At 39.5% G+C, this 14460-nt stretch overlaps 1 protein-coding gene across 4 annotated transcripts in view; it reads left to right on the forward strand.

The window, feature by feature from the left end:
* Positions 1-14460, forward strand: part of ZNF521 (zinc finger protein 521) — a 281338-nt gene that overhangs the window by 186385 nt on the left and 80493 nt on the right. The window contains exon 7 of one of the 4 annotated variants that reach the window (XR_009534744.1): positions 7376-7453. The exons of the other annotated variants lie outside the window; for them this stretch is intronic. The gene's annotated coding sequence lies outside the window, so the exon portion shown is untranslated. Of the gene's footprint in view, positions 1-7375; positions 7454-14460 lie in introns of those variants that run through there. 4 annotated transcript variants of the gene reach the window in all.

Here is a 14460-nt window from a genome sequence, read left to right on the forward strand (position 1 = left end):
GCCAGGCTTCCTCTGCATTTTCTGTTCTGATTTATCTCCTAGGTCTTTGCACAGTTACTTGCTTCCTGTTTCCTTCCTTGATTTTTTCTGTTTGGTATGTTCATCTCTTCTTTTTTTTTTTTTTTTTTTTTTTTGCCGTACGCGGACCTCTCACTGTTGTGGCCGCTCCCGCTGCGGAGCACAGGCTCCGGACGCGCAGGCTCAGCGGCCATGGCTCACGGGCCCAGCCGCTCCGCGGCATGTGGGATCTTCCCGGACCGGGGCACGAATCCGTGTCCCCTGCATCGGCAGGCGGACTCCCAACCACTGTGCCACCAGGGAAGCCCTGTTCATCTCTTCTTAACTTACCTCATTTCATTTCCTTTCCTCCCTTCTTCCCTGTGTTTTTCAGTCTCCTTTACTGTCCTAGGCAACTTTTCTTTCCGTGCTTTAATGATTTCATACTTAGTGGTGTTTCCTTTCCTCTGAAAATTCCTTCCCTGAAAATCAAAGACTAAAGAGAGAGAGAAAAACTATTTCTATTTTTTCTTTGAATAATCTGTAATTTTTCTGATTATGGCCAATTTGGAAAATGCAGAAAAGTATAAAGGAAAATTAATTACTTACAGCCTCTACTCTAAGAGCCAAGTGATAACATTTTGGTATATATTCTTCAAATTTTTCTTCTTCAGCCCTTTATTTATACAAATATACAGACAGATGTATATACTTTAAATATGAATGTGATCTTACCATACAATATAACATTTTGAGTGCTTTCTGCTTTTTTAATATTATTATATAATGCACATATTCCCATGTCATTAATATTCTTCAAATATATCAAATATATAATTAACATTTATTGAGTGTTTATAATTTGTCAGTACCATTCTGACTAAGTATGTGAATCCATTTATCTAAGCTACAACTGTTCTGTGAGACAGGTACTGCTGTTACCCCCACTTTATACTTGAGGGAACTGAGACACTAAAAGATTAAGTAACTTGCCCAAGGACACAAAGCTAACAGTTGGCAGGATTTGGACTGAGCAGTTTGAGGTCCAGAGATTGCGTTCTAAGCCACTGAGATACACTGACTCTTTATATACCTTAATGATTATAAAATAGCCGTTCAAATACTCAGGCTCATCTTTATTGAAGCAATGCACTTGGACATTCCGAGCTGGACATTTTGAATTGTTACCAATATGTTGCTCTTCTAAACAGCACTGTCATGAACATTCTCCTCCATAATCTCTGATTACCTCCTAAGGATAAATTCTTTAATTATTATTATTTTTTATCTTTATTATTTTTGGTAGCACGCAGGCTTTCTCTGGTTGCGGCGAGCAGGGGCTACTCTTCGTTGCGGTGAGCAGGCTTCTCACTGCGGTGGCTTCTCTTGTTGCGGAGCATGGGCTCTAGGTGTGCGGGCTTCAGTAGTTGCAGCACGTGGGCTCAGTGGTTGTGGCTCTCGGGCTCTAGAGCACAGGCTCAGTAGTTGTGGCGCAGGGGCTTAGTTGTTCCGCGGCACGTGGGAGCTTCCAGACCAGGGATCAAACCCGCGTCCTCTGCATTGCCAGGTGGATTCTCAACCACTGCACCACCAGGGAAGGTCCTAGGATAAATTCTTATAAGAAAGTATGGGAAAATTCTTAAAGCTCTTCATACGAATTTTTAGATTTCTGGTCAGAAAAGTTGTCCTGATATACAACTCCCTCTGTGTGTGAGAAGACCCATGTCTTCATGCCCTCGACCGCACTGAGTAATGGACCTTTAAAAAATAGACGGTTTTAATTTTAGAAAACTCCATCTGATACGTACCAACAATGCCTCATTTTAATTTTCCATTTTTATTACTGGTGAGATTGATTTTTTTCATCTTTTATTCACCGTTTTTATTTGGTATTTTAGAAAGAACTTATTCATGCCTTATGGCCATTAAAAATTAGCATTTGTCACTATCTTATTGACTTAAAAGAACACTTCGCTATGAGATATTTTAACGCTATGAGATGTTTGACTTTTAACATTATTTTTCCACTTTTTTGCTATTTTTCTTTTTAGTGGTGTTTAATGTACATATATTTTAACTTCTTAACTATTTGAGAATGTAGCATGTACATTTTAAATTGTGTAGTATATAAAGGATACTGGCCTTTGCAAATTACAACAGTCAACAGATGAAGAAAATACTCTTGCCTGAAACATGGATATAGACAACACATCAAATTTAAGTCAAGACACGAATGGATTAAGCCAGGTCCAGTCTTTCCATTTAGCGTCTTAGACTTTTTAGAATACTTCCTATTTATGTGCATATGCACATGTGTGAATATGTGCATCTCTGCTTTGAAGAAGTGAACACGCATGAGGAAATGTTGCTTATTAAATAGAGAACATCGACATGTAGGTTATTGTACAGAACATACATAGAGGAAGGGCACTGTGGAAAGATCACAGGGCAGGTTGTTGATGGGAACTGGACTGTCAGTCTAGCTCTGCCATTCTAACCGAAAGACTATAAACAAATCCATTTCACCTTATTTATAAAGAGGGTTATATGAAGGTTTTTGTATTAGACAATCTCTAAGGTCCTTTTCAGCTTAATCTTCTCTGAGTTTATCCCCAGGTATATTCCACCATACCTATAAATAGATGCTCTTCTTTAAAGATGCAGCTTGTCTCCCCTTTCCTATTCCTGGCAATCCTAACCCATCCAGAACTGGGTTTGGGTTATTTACAAGTGATTTCACATAAGTAAATATTGTCTCCACTCTCCCATTAAATTTCAAAATGTGAAGGGGCACATAATGTCATCTTCTCCAACTTGGGGTGAAGTTGACACCCTAGCTTATAATAAGAATGTGTTGACTGATTGATTAAAACTTCTGAAGCCCACTTTTGCCTATTCTGCCCCCCCCTCCTTCACCTCCACCTTAGGCTTCTGTAGAACGCTCAACATTTTCGTGGCATCAGGTTCCATCAGGGTTAGAGGCAAGACAGGTATGCACCTGTTTCTGGATGTCTCAGGGGAAAATCCTTTGTCCACATTCCGTGTCAATTGACCAACTTGTGTAAACCCCATAATTAATTAATGGAAAAGCAGCAATTTTTGAACTTGTGTAGACATCAGCAGCTTCAGTTGCCAGCATATTTCTGATTTAATAATTGCTTTGTCAGTTGTCAAAATAAACCCTTTAAGGAAAAGGTCAATTTGGACTTGGGGCTTTTTTCCTCGATGGCCTGAACCAGAATGCAATCAGCCTTTCCTGCGATCTAGGATACCTTCACTTTGCTGGCAGGAATCGACTGTGAGGGCAGAGCAGGTTCCAAGTTGGAAGATACTCCCCGTTTCCCAGCCACAGCACAACACAGAACTGGGTGTTGTCTTATTGCTTCTTTAGTTTTGTCGCTGTTTCTGTGACTCCTCCCTGCGCCCATCCCTGATTGCTTGGAACCATTGATGTTAGAACTGGAAAAGCTCGGGATTGTATAAGGGAATTAATGGATCGGTGCTTATTCTGTGGTGTTCTGTTAGGATTGGTGAGACTGTCACTTCCTTCAGAACCATGCAGAGGCATGCTGGGGTGAAGGAGGAGAAGCAGAACGGGTTATGGGACAAAGGAAAAAAAACGGCAGTCCTGCTACAAAGCCTTTGAAGTGTTAGGCCATCCATCTGCCTGTTTGAGTCTGAGGCTGAATCCCTTTTTAAAATGCATCAAATGTCTGAGTGTGAAGTTAGGTCCTGACAGCATCTGTGATTCTCTGTGGAGACATCCGCACCACGGTTTCCCAGACGTTGTCTGTATTCACACGAGAAGGGTTTGATCCAAAGGCCTCGCCGGGTGGGACCAGGTGGCGCTCAAGTAGACAGGTCGTTTCAGCGAGGTCCTGTGAAGTCTCAGCAGCCAGGCCCCATAAAACCAGAGTGGGAAGAGCTATAGGCTTTTAATTCCAACCTGAAGCCACGTTGTCAAGTCTCTCATTATCCCTGGCACCAAAAGATAACAGGAAAGGGGGCAGGACCACGCAGGCTTCCCCATGACTTCATAAATCCTGATGGGGAGGGAATTTTTATGGACAGTATAGGAAGTAGATTTTTAATTGAAAAGCACAGATTTTTATTAGAGAATTGTGGCAATATGATTCCCATTTACATGATCAAACGAATTGCTTAAAATATTAGTGTAGATGACATGCAAATTGAAATTTTAGCTGATCGACATTCTCCACACCGACGGCATTAAGATACACTTACTGTTGTACAACAGAAACTAACACAGTATTGTGAAGCAATTATACTCCAATAAAGATCTATTTTAAAAAAAAGATACACTTAGTAATATCACTGCATGTACCAAAAGACATAATAAACACAGTTATCAGAACCATTAAAAAAATTCACTTCAGAACAGTAAGCACCCTCTGTTCCTAACTGACTGCTTCACAGTTGGTAGGTAATTATTTTTAAAAGCTCTTGTAGTTTGTGTGGTAGGAAAGGTACCTACACATTTTTCAGTGTTGGGGGTATTTTGGTCAGATTTAAGTAAGAGTAACTTCCATCACTTTTGTCCCAGTGACTCTTATAGAACTGTAGTAACCTGTAACTTTGCATTTTAACCTTATCTCTAGTAGTTACACTGTTTTCACCAATGCCAACAAAGTATGAAAAAATAATCAAGCGCTACGTTTAAGGGTAGAAAAGAGAGTTTGAATTCGCGCCTCATGAAATTAAATTTGAAGGAGATCTTAAACCTATGTGCAAAACTTTAAGTTGAATTTAGGCAGAGAGAGCAGTTTTCTGTAAAAGGGCATTCTTCCTTGTCTCATAACACAAGATCATAATCTTCCAGGCTATCAGTAGTACCAGATTTAAAACTTTTTTTAAAGTTAAATTCTCTCTAGCAGCAAAAGCATCCCCTTGGTAATTGGTTAGGCACTTAGGGAGGGGCATTGAGTCTGGGGGACCACTAGAGTACAATTTTCTAAATTGCCCTTGGAGTGCATTAAGTAAATGCCTAAACGTAGACATTGATCTGTGATCTATGATCTGTGATCTTGCAGACCTGTGATCTCCCAGATGGCTAGTGCTTACAAATGTGTAGAAAGATTCCACTGTGTGGATTCATAAAAGTAGAACTTGTAAATCATTGCTCTTTAATACTCTGGGAGATCTCTGCAAGCAGTGGAATGATATGTTAGTGTTTATACTCTCTCATGTAAGAAATAATCATTAGGAACCAACATCAAGGGCGCAAATGTGCTGACCCTCATCCCGCAAGAAAGGACTTTGGGAAAAAAAGTCCCTTTTGTTTATCGAAGTGTCCCTTTTGTTTATCAAAGTGTCCCTTTTGTTTATCAAAATCATTTCTTGTTTGTGTAACATGAGTCCCTAAATGAAATCCTCTCTCACTGTACCTGATAGGCTCAGCTTGGGCAGGGGGCTGGGGGGGAGGCTCTTACAGGACTGAACCCAGATCCTGGACTAGTTTATCGTCTGTGAACGGTGGAAGCCAGCTCTGATTTTTCTGACTAGTCTCCTTGCCTTAACAGAAAAGCTCTGATTAAACTTCTACACACGTGCCTGCCTTGACTCTCTCCTACCCCATTGCTCACCAAGCCCTAAGGGGGTGGGAGTGGAGGGAAGAAGCTGGAAGAACCTATAGAAGTCTAATCCAGCCTATCAGCTGAACACCTGGTTCAGCTGGTGAAGGAATCAACACTTCCCCAAAGAGCCTGGTCCTAGTTTTGAAGATCCACTTACAGAGTAAATCGCCCAGTCATTCATATATTTACTCAACAAAGTAAATAAAATGTTGAATAAATGGGATACAAAATTAATGGGATACAAAGGTAAATAGAATGTTACCTTTCCTCAAGGTAATAAAAATATAAATAATTGAAATGTACTAAACCACAAGGTGTTAGTTATGAGAAGACAGGGAAGTGGCTACATGAACATGCCTGTGAGGGGCAAGTGAGACTTTATAAAAGCGGATACTTCGGAGCAGAATCTTGAATGATGAGTCCAAGCCCCTCAGGAGGGCCAGGGAAGAAGGGTATTCAGTCAGAGAGAAGAGTATGCCTAAAGCATGGAGTTTAAAGACTCAGGGAGCAACTAGATCCTCAGAGACCCTGTTTCCCAGCCAAGGAAGTTGAGTTTTATTTTGAGGATAGCGGAGAGGCTTCCAAGAGATTTTAATCAGGGGACAACATAATAAGACCTGCGGCAGGCTAGAGCATGGAAGTAGAGGAGTGAGAGACCACATGCAGCAAAGTATAAATAGCCCAAGAGATTTAGATGAGAGTCAGAACCAGGACTCTGGCAAGGGAAATGGAGAAGAAGTGGAACACAGAAATATTTAGGAGTTATGACCCGAAGATGTGGGTGACGAAGGAAAGGCAGGTGTCTCAGGATGCTATAATCCTGTCTGAAATTTCCACCCTCTGGTCCACATGGAGAGAAACAAATCCTTCCTCCGCCATAAAGTCCTTCATATATTTTGTTGCAGCTGACATGCCTCTTCTCTTGATTCTCCTCCAAGATCAACATTCACCATTTCCTTCAAACTCTGCTCGTATGTCATGGTTTCAGAACCATCATCACCTCTCTGAGTTTGTTCCTCTAGCCTGTACTCATTCATTCATCATCTGTTCATGCCAGGGACTCTGTCACCGACTGGGGATACAAAGATATGCTGAGTATGTCTCAGATGCTCACGGTCAGTAGGTAAAGGGCAAGAAGTGAATAATTACATGCTCATTGTTGTAAAGGTTTTAATGGAATGTCTGTAGAGGAGTGGTTTTCAGGATTTTTTCTGCTCAGAGCATAGCTGATATCTGAGATTTAGACCATCAGTTCCCATGGCTCACCCAAATGGCAAAGGCTCATTAGGACCATTGACTCATCTCTCATTACAGACTATCCCAATGGAAGTGAGCACCCAGGACTGGGGCATATCTTCCCTTCTTTTGCGCTAACTCCTTGAGAATTAGCCAGTGAAAGGGTGCAGTGGGGGTGACATACAAAATGTATAGAGTTCTCAATCGGAATGATGCCTTAAGGGAATTCATTTAGTGATGTGTTGGTGGAACACTGGGGTGTGGGTAGGGATGCTAAGCGAGGCACCGAGAGAGAAGACTAGCTCTTCCACCTGTCCCAGCCCTTGGTCAGCCAGTATAGAAGCTGATATTAGCCATAAAAGGTGGACTTCCTTTAATAAAATCGTGACCTTCCTAGATATCTTATGATGATAATTATGAGTTAAGAAAGAGTATGAATGTTATGTTGGCTTGATATCTGGTTATCAAAGCAGATTCACCTGTGTTTCACCATTTAATCCTCTCAATGATTCTAAGAGGGAAAAAATCATTCTCTACCCATCCCACAGCGCACACAGCTGAAAGAAAACCTTCCTCTTTGTCTGGTCCCACCGTAGCATCTTAGAGGTTACGGAGCAGCGCCAAGCCTCGCCTTCCAGCTACATGGAGGGTCTACCTCCTCTTTCAGATTCAGCAGCATTGTGGACAAAACCCTGTGCCTTATATTTCACCCTGTTCCTCAGGGGCAGGAAAGTAGCCACATTTAGCCACATGGACACTTCTCATCTATCTCTAGAATATGTACGGTTTTAATGGTTTGGTGAACAAAGAAGAAGAGTCCTTTCAAATTAGGAAAATGCAATAGATGTGGTTCCTATTCTGTACATTTGTTTAATGCTCCAAGTTCATTTAAGTCAGCGCACTGGAAAGGGGCATAGCAGAAGCTAGTACTTATATAAATAATAGATTTGTTGCTTTATTTATAGCATCCAGCTATTAGATTGGCTGAGGGATAGTAGTCTTGAATAGTTGTATCTTTTATGCATCTCTGATGTTAAACATAAAAATACTGTGTCCCCTCATTTGCTCCTTGAGCCCTAATTTATGACAGAGTAAAAAGACTTTTTAAAAAAATTCAAATGTTCTTAAAAACAATCCTTCACTGACCAGAATTCATAACTCACAGTAGACAATTATCTTACAGTTTCAGAGCAGATATCCCTTCCTTTGATGGTACAGTTTCAAGGTGTCTGGAAAAAACCTGAATATTTTGCTGAAGGGATTTTTAATTTCCCACAAAGACTTTTTCCACTGACCTACTCTGTTTCCAGAATATTCCTATTTAAAAGAAAAGAAGGAAGGAAGAGGTGGAGAGGAAGAGGGAAGAGGGAGGGAAGAGAAAAGAACAGAAAAGAAACTTTATTTCTTCAAAAGATCAATATAATCCGTAGACCTCAATGAACATAAAAACAGATGACAGAGACATGAAGGAATTGTGACCAAAACCTTTGAACTTGATCCCAGCTCCAGACCCCAGGAGTATCCATTCCCTGGTGAGCCCCATATCTGTACTCAATCAGGATAACTAAGAAAGAGCATAAGTAAGTCCTGTGCAAATAATTATGTTGGGTCCATTTATGCCTCACATTCAGATATGCCCGCCTAATTGAATCGAGTGTTTAATCCCAGGATTCATTATCTATTTCCCTATGTAAGTCTTTTTTCCCACTTATATTTAGCACCCAGCTGTCCCCTCCTCTGAATGGTCAACTGTAGTCCCGTAAGAATCTTGAGATTGGCCTTCGGAACCCCTAGCTTTGTGCAGCAATTTTCTCAGTAGGGGCAGCTGGATCTTGGTGTATCCCTGCCGCCAGGTTGCAATTGTTAAAGAGAGCAAGCTGCTTGGAGATGGGGAAATGGGCCTCAGCCCTTACTGGGAGATATTCCAGGGAGAGCCGGGTCTACAGCTCAAGTCAGGACCAGGCACTGCTGCCTTTTGTAGTAGTCAGAATAAAGCAATAAAAAGATCGGTTAAAACGCTTGCTGGAAGTTATTGATAGAAAAATTCTTTCTGCACGAAAGATTATAAACAGAGTGTTATCTGAAGATGGATTTGTTTTAATTTGGCATTGATGTATTTGATACCTGGTAGGATCAAAGAAAACAGAATCAAAGGAGAAATACAAGCAGCCCTGCTTCTCTGAACATAGGCCTCTTTTATAGATATAAAATCTCGGGACTGGAGTGCTCAAATTTATTTGTACTGATGTTTGTTTAAAGATCAATATTAAATAAATTGGTCTGGAAACTATAGTCATAAAGCAGCTGTCGAACTAATGTAATCCCACAATGCCATTTTGTCTACTGCATGAAACCTGGTTAACTGTGTACTTCTAATACCATGTGGAAATCTGTTGAAAAAGAGGATAGCTGAACTGGATTTTCTGAACTAGGACTAAATTGCAATTGAATGTGAGGGGAATTTTAAAAATATATCTATTTGGTCCCTCTCAGGATGATAATTGATTGGTTTTTTATGGCCAAGTATCCAGGGTTTATATAATCTACAGCTTTCTTATAAAATATATAAAAATACCTATTTAGACTATGTTATTACACCTTAATATAAAAGATAAATCTCACGATCCTTGCTTTCACTTGTTTTGTTAATTGTTGATATTATTGCTCTGTTTGATCTTGTTGTTGGCATTTGTTGTTTGTTTGTGATCACTGTCTTTGCAGTTGTTTTGTCAACTGTGCACTGGTATGTGTTGGTGCCTTTGTAAATCTCAAATTTTAGAATATTTGCCCTGCTCTGTATTCTTTAAAGATTCAGGGACTTCCCTGGTGGCACAGTGGTTAAGAATCTGCCTGCCAACGCAGGGGTCATGGGTTCGAGCCCTGGTCGAAGGAAGGAAGGAAGATCCCACGTGCCACGGAGCAACAAAGCCTGCGAGCCACAACTACTGAAGCCCGCGTGCCTAGAGCCCGTGCTCCGCAACAAGAGAAGCCACCGCAGTGAGAAGCCCACGCACCACAACGAAGAGTAGCCCCCGCTCGCCGCAACTAGAGAAAGCCCGCCTGCAGCAACGAAGACCCAACGCAGCCAAAAATAAATAAATAAATGAATGCATTTATAAAGATTCAGAAGAAGAGAACCAGGGCAGAAAGAATTATAAAGATGCCTGTGTAATCTTACCCCCACTATTCTTTGTCACACAGTTTTTAAGCATCCAGGTTTTTTTTGTTTTTTTTTTTTTTTGCTTTTTACTTACAAACACGTGAGATGCATCTCCTGCTCTCAAGGAGTATAGAATCTGGTTGTAGTTGGCTGACCGGGCATACATATAAAGAGATGATCACATCTACATGTATATATCACCCGTATCACATGTATCACAATGTAATGTAACATGGATAAACAGTCAAATGAGAAGGACAAATTCTAGAGACAAGAACAGTACAGCTGAGTCAGCCAAGACGAAAGAAGACTTACACTGGGCCATGATCTACCCAACTTTATTTGAGTAGGGAAAGTAAAACTGAAGAATGACGTGGTGTGACTTTCATAAGACCTTAAAGAGGTATTAGTGATGGTTAAGGTGGCCAAGTAGCAAGGGTTATGAGAGTACAAGTTAGTTTTTTTAATAAAAGTGTTTTTTATAAAACCAGATAATGGAGTGATTAATAGTCTTTTTTTCAGAGAAACCAAAATTATGGCATAGAATATGCCCATATTTCCGTATATTTCTTTCTATACCCTTCCCAGTTTTCTATAGGTCTCCCTGCCTGTTTTCTTTATGTCTAAATGCTTTTTATAGCTCCTGTCCCCAAAGGACACCTGGAAGGGCATTTTCATAAGTGACTTAGAGGACAGGTGTGAGAATTAAGCAACTTTTTTTATTTCCTGGAATTTCTTATTGCTCACGACTTGCTTGGGAGGATTGGAGAACACGGTGATTAGGAAAATGGGCACTAGAGTCAGATTAATGAGTATAAATCCAAGCGTCTCCACTTTCTTGCTGTGTGACTGGGGCGAATTATTGAACTTTTCAAAAACTCGGTCTCCTAATCCATAAAATGGGAATAATAGTAGTAGCTAACTAATATGGTTGTTTTGAGGGGAAAAATATCTAACACCATGACGGGTACACAGTTAAAACTTTATAAATGGTAGCGATTGTAATCATGTTCCTTTCTAAAGGTTTCCTATGTTGTCATATCTTAAAATATCTGAAACTCTTTCATTTCCACTTTCTATTTCTGCCCATGGCAGCAAATTACCAGGAACTGTAGAGTTTTCAGAAGAAGATGAAACATTAGAAAGGAATAAAATAGACTATGTTATTAATTTGTAAAAGTTCAATTAAACCGATGGGGAAGCTAGAATTCAGAATGCTATCCATGTTTCAGAATGCTCTGAGCGTACGATTTAAATAGTTGTAAATGAACGAAAGTATTTAGCTTTTACCTCTTAAACCAGGGACTTCTTAAGTCTTTTGTGCTTTCTCAAAAAGAGGTTGTTGAGCATTACAATATTGGAAGTCAGGATTGGTCCATTTGGACCACTTATGCTCCATGACCAGTTCAAGCTTAAATCAAGTGGAATTTGTCTCTTGAGTGCTCCTACCATTCAGATATGGGTGAAGTGACATCTATTACCAGGTGGAAGAGGTTAGATTTTTGGTTTGGTTTTGTTGTTGTTGTTTTGCCGTAGGCTTTGCCCTCCATCCAGGGTTAACAAAGAATATAGATTGATAGCACTGAAGAGGCCTAGGAAATTAAGTAATCTTCTCTGTTCCAAAAAGTCTTAACCTTCAGGAATTCAGGACTCTCGTTCCTGCAATAGGATTGATGTGAGTATTTGGGGAAATTCATGGATGCCAATAAGAGAAGGAAGAAGTGGCAAAGTGAGACTGATTTCCCTTGAAGGAGAGCTGGCTTTGTATGATTAAGAGAAAGTATAATGGACAATGGGCAAGGAAGCCCCGCATGATATTGAAACTTCAGTCTGGTTACAGAAGTCAAGGTTAGCTTCAAGCGCAGTGTAGAAAACTATGTCCACGACCAGGGCTACGGAGATGGGTTTTTTCAGCATGAAAGGATGCAATCTTGGAGGAGTTCCACAGACCATCGTCTGCAGCCAGCAGCGCTTCTGCATGCTGGTGCACTTACTTACATATGTGGGTCACACAAAGGGGAGAGTGGGGCTCTTTGTTCCCTGTCTGTGGGATAACTGAGCTTTGTATGATATAAATGGAGACTCAGCGCCACGGTGGATATTTTGTTGGATGGCATGTAGGGACAATGGACCTTCAGCCTTTATCTTAAGAAGATATCTAAAATGACTCTTTCCCCCTGTGTTTGCTTGTTAATCAAAGGCTAACTTTAAAATTTGAAGGTGTTTTCATTTGAATAGTTTCAATAAATACCCGCCTTCCTCAACTCCAAGTGTTTCAGCTTTGCCTTCTTTAATTTTTTTTTTTTTTTTTTACCTTGAAAGCCTTAATCATGGGTAGTTAAGTTGGCAAAGAGGTGCATTTCTTACCTGGGTTTCTTCTATCACCCCAGAATATTTCAAATATCCAAAAGTGATTTTAGTTAGCATCTTGATTTAACATATTTAAACATTTATCTACATGTATCCAGTTTATATATTTCTACTTTTCTTAATAAAGACGTAAAACTTAAGGTAAAATTGTGGCTGATTGTACTGAATTATTACTCTAAGATAGATTCATCAAATCTCCCAGCTGTATAAGACAGGGCTTACTAATGAAGTTCCCTATCAAAAAGAAAAGCCTAATTTTGATTTGGCTTAGGTAATGAACTTCTTTTTCCTGGTGTGATTATCTGCATGGGGTGGCTAAAATAGTAGCAAGAGAGTGCGCTCGCAGAAGCATTATGCAAAATGTCTTTTGTCTCTTTTTGCTGGGATATATTAAATTTTCAATGTAGTCTATGTAATATAAAATTATGATAATGACTTTTGGCCCACTGTGAAGGCAGCTTGCTGGTCCTGAGCACGTGTGTCTGGCTTGAGCACTAGGATACACTGTGGGAGTTGCCTTTTCTATTAACAAACCTCTAGATACCTAATGATAAATTTTCTTTCACCAAATGTTCTCCTTTTGTCTAAAATACAGGCATTTTCTAAATTGCTTCTGAGAAAAACAAGAGAGGCAGAGAGGTCTATGGTACTAACAAGGGATATTGAAACAAAGCAGGGGCTTGAGTTAGCATCATTCTTGAAATTATAAACCAACCAAAAGGTTGTTTCATGTGCTAGTGAAAGTATTTACCATCTTATTGGTATAACTGATTGCGTCACTTAGTAAAAGGATAAATTGAACAATTGCCTCAGAAAATATTTCTGTTCCTTCCAGTCATGTGACATTTGATGGTTGAACTGATTATAGATACTTGCGGCAACTTTCAATATCTATTGATCCTTCGCATTGGGGGAAAAATGTTTTTTTCTTTTTCTTCTTCCTCTGTCTTTTAAAAAATTTTAAATGATGGAAATGTATAAAATAATGGAAACTTTAGTTTTCTTGTTTATCATATTTGATGCAGGTATCTTAAAAAAACTTTATGAAGACATTTTCAAAGACTCTGTGTTTCATGTCACTTTTAATTTTAAAATGATGGTACTTATGCATAATAATGAAGGTTACTCTTTAAATAATCACAACTGAAGGCTATCAGCTTACTCTAAATAACACCATGCTTGCTCAGAACACCGTTAGAGGTCTGATTTTAATTTTTCTCAGAGCTGGTTTATGAGATACACAAGAAAATCCATCGAATCACCTGATAGTCACACTTTATCTTTTCTTCATTTTTCATCTCTTTATACCTGAAGGCCTGTATCTTCCTGAAAAAACAGGACTCTTGCTTCTCGCTAGTTGTGACTGACCTCATCTTTTATTATCACCTTGACACGATAATACATTTCTGTTTAGGATTTCACAGTTGTTAGGGAAATTTCTGTGATGTCACAAAGCATGGATGGGATATTTGCTAGAAAACTAGCTTTAAGGAAAATTCACTCTTTAATGCTATGTTGAGAATGCTGAAGAAGAGGATTAGAGTGTAGAAAATATGATACAGAGTACATGTTGACACAAAATGTGTCATTTCAAAGTTGTGTGAGACATTAGATGCTTATTAAGTTTTCTAGTTGTGTTAGCCTATGTCAGGGGAAGGTCAGTACCAAGAATATTTGCGTATCTATTGATAACAATGTGAACATCTTTAGCAGGTGTGATTTTGTTTGTAGGCAGATTAATAACTTTGGAACTGATTACCATAATCTATTAGAATAGTTAATTAGAATTGCTTTTACAAACCAAACTAAAGGGCACATGTGAATTAGAAACCTCTTAGGTAACTGTCTCCTGAATTTTATTCTGGAATTAATACAAAGTCTTGCAAAGAATTTATGTTAATGAATGCTTCTGCTACCTTTCTTAGCCGCTAAACAATAACATGTAAAAGAAAAGCTACTGTAAAGTACCTGTGAAAATCTAGAAAACAACCCGAGTATCCTTGCATTGGTTAAAACAAATGGCAGTTTTGTGATCACTTGCCTCTATTTTTTCTCCCTTCTGGGGCTTGCCCTCTCAAGGTTCCATTGCCTGGCCAGTCTAAG

This window comes from Lagenorhynchus albirostris, chromosome 14 (assembly GCF_949774975.1).
Source record: "Lagenorhynchus albirostris chromosome 14, mLagAlb1.1, whole genome shotgun sequence".
Taxonomy (NCBI): domain Eukaryota; kingdom Metazoa; phylum Chordata; class Mammalia; order Artiodactyla; family Delphinidae; genus Lagenorhynchus; species Lagenorhynchus albirostris.